Below are 3386 nucleotides of genomic sequence, written 5' to 3' on the forward strand. Positions count from 1 at the left end.
GTTTGCATTCATTTCTTACAACTGTTATTGTAAAGCAGATGAACATTGAAAGCTTTGTTACGACAATCAAATTATTTCCCCATTCCATTTTTGTGTATCTCCTGAACGTTGTGATGTGTAATCACAGTGCTGCTGCAACCAGCAGAAAGTTAACTGCTGACCTCCTGGCAACAGTAAGTCACATGGAGTACATCTGCCCTGATGCTCAATATAAGCTCCTAGTAGCACTGTTAACAGGTAAGCAATGAAAGAATAAGTATAACTAGAAAAAAAGGCTCTGTTCACAGCTTTAGAGCAACTGAATAAGTGCATGCACGCGCGCGCGGGTGTGTGTGTGTGTGTGTGTGTGTGTGTGTGTGTGTGTGTGTGTGTGTGTGTGTGTGTGTGTGGGCGCGCGCGCGCGCGCGTTATTCAGCTATTCAAAGCTCCACCTGTACAGCAGCAGACTAGCTCGCAGGTGGCCAGACCGACCTTGTCTGAAAACTCAAGGCAGTTCCTTCCTTCGTGCTTTTACATCTATAATAAATGAGCTTCACATTATTGGCCTTGCCAAAATAATATGGACACAAACTTGGCATTCAAAACAGCAAAAGTGCTGGTAATTATCAAGCCATACAACATTAAGTAGTAGTCACTAAAATTTTACACAATTATTTGAAAAACTATTTCAGTTCAGATATAGATGATGGAAAAAATAATGGGCTCTTAAATTTTCGAGGGTAGGTACAAGATGTTATGCTTCTTTTGCTAATAAAACCAACCTTGGTCATTTCCAATCAAGTAAGTGTTGGCTGGCATCATCTTGGAACAGCCAAGGATCCTGAGAAAGATGGCGGTACCATTAAATAACTGTCTATGAGAGTCTCATGGAAGTCATCAGTTACACATCTTTCAGTGTGACTAAAAGACTCAATGAAAACCATAATACAGCTCTTATGGTTGGAAGAATATTGTCTGGACTGTATAATTCTGTGGTGTTGTTGTATACATAACCATGCAGTGGGGGACATTTATAATCATTGGAACATGTTACTTGTTTCCATTGTTAGCGCTCCACAAGTTGTGATCCTGTGATAATTGGAGCCTCTTCTTTGTATTTCTCTGTGTTAAAAGACGTGTGGCAATAGCAACTATGATGATGGAATGTTTTGTTTATCCTGTTTCTATCACATTCAGTTCTTTAGATACATGTGGAGTTCATAAGTAATTTTCATGATATTAGTCTTTTAATTGGAGATAGGGGTTACTATTGGTAATTTTAAGTCAGAAAATCACAGTAGCTCTTCTCATTTCTCAGTGCACATTACTATACACACTGGGCAAAGTGTTAGTGGCAGGATTTGGACAGCTGGGAGGGGGGTTGCAAAACACATCTACAAACAGTGTGTTATTAGCACTTTAAGGCAATTTTTACAGATGTGATGAAAACGTACAATATTTTTTTTAACCTCATTTGTGTGAGCATTAAATTACTTGATTTACTGGGTTACTGATTAGATGACTCACTTGAAGGGAATAACATACCGTGTTAAGACTATCTGTTCTTCCAGTCTAACTGTTGTCTGTCCATCTGAGAATAAATTAATTTTGATTTTATTTGTAACAACATACTAAACTGTTTTACTGAATGTACTAAATTATTTTGTCACCAGGCAATTTACTGCAGAAGAATTTCTTGCAAATGAAGTAGTAACATAATAGAATATGCTGAATTAAAGCTTTCAGAAATTTTCACAAGGGTGTGAGAAAAATAAGGGGACACAATTGAATATAACTAGGGATGAAGGCAAAACAGAAACTTGTGTTGGGCAGATACCACCCTTCTGCAGTTAAAATCGCAGGCAGTGCAATAAATAACAGAGAAAAAGTTACAATAAGAGAGAAGGAAAGTTGCTACTCATCATATAGCGGAGATGCTGAGCCGCAATAGGCACAATAAAAAGATTCACACAATTAGTTAATGAGATAAAAGCTGAAGGAATATTAATACAAAAGGAATTGCAAAATTGTTTACAGAATGCCTGCAGAGGAACATAATTCTCCAGAATTGGAATATCACTATAATTATTATTATAATGCGAGTGTATACCTGTCCCTTTTTCCCCCTAAGGTAAGTCTTTCCGCTCCCGGGATTGGAATGACTCGTTACCCTCTCCCTTAAAACCCACATCCTTTCGTCTTTCCTGATGAAGCAACTGTGGGTTGTGAAAGCTTGAATTTTGTGTGTGTGTTTGTGTTTGGTAGTGTCTCTATCAACATACCAACACTTTCGTTTGGTAAGTTAATCATCTTTGTTTTTAGATATACTATAATTATTATACTTCATAAGAAAGGAAACACTAAACTCTGTCTCAACAGACCCTGAAGGGGCACCGGTAACAACCAACCGCTGTGTCATCTTCAGCTCAAGGAATCACTCAATGTAGACATGGAGGAGCATGTGGTCAGGACACCACAAAACTGTCAGTTTTTGTGACCTGAAAGAAAGAACATAGGCAAGACAAGCTACAGACCTCTGAGCCTCCTCTCTGTAATGGACAAGGGATTCACTAAAACTGTCATCAATGTTGTAGAAACAATAGTAGATTTTAACCAGGCAAAGGAACAATCTGTCTTTAGAAGATAATAAATCACAATGGACCATTTGCTAACCACAAAATTATGTAATGTAGCTCTGAGCATGAATTATCGCCGTGTCAGAGTTTGATAGATTTTTGAGAAATCTGTACTAACAGCCCAAGAAAAACATGGTACTGATTCAATCTGTGTGAATATACAGAAGAATAAACATATCAGTGCTTACAGCTTCCATTTGGCTTCATTAGGATGGAAAGAAATTTAAAGTTGAAGGATTAATAATTTGATGAGTAAAGGCAACAGCCTGCTGAGTAGTGGAGGTACTGAATCATTGACAAGCGTATCAACAAGAGTGAAAATTATGGTTGGATTGGAGAAGCACGAAGTGCACAGTGCAAGGAGTGGCACTGGTGATCTGGTTCCATTCTCATTTGGGAGCAGGAGACAGGCACAGAAAGATGGTGAGTGCAAGGTGAGTGATGGGCAGTGGGTGTATGGCAGTGGCTAGTGGAGATAGAGGCCAGAAGAATTACAGGATTGAAATATGTCTCACAAAGATAATTCCCATGCATGTAATTTATGAAGCTGGTATTGGAAGGAAGGAGTATGTTACAGGCTGTGAAGCAGCCTTTGGAATCTAGTGTGTTGTGCTCAGCAGCATGTTCTGCCATTGGGTGGTCAACTCTGTTCTTGGTTGCAGTTTTGTGGTAGCCATTAACTCGTGACAAGCTGGTTACTCAATGTGCCAGTATAAAATGCTGTGCAGAATGTACAATAGAGCTGGTATATTATGGGACTGTGTTCAAAGG

The sequence above is a fragment of the Schistocerca serialis genome, chromosome 9 (genome assembly GCF_023864345.2).
Source record: "Schistocerca serialis cubense isolate TAMUIC-IGC-003099 chromosome 9, iqSchSeri2.2, whole genome shotgun sequence".
Lineage (NCBI taxonomy): Eukaryota > Metazoa > Arthropoda > Insecta > Orthoptera > Acrididae > Schistocerca > Schistocerca serialis.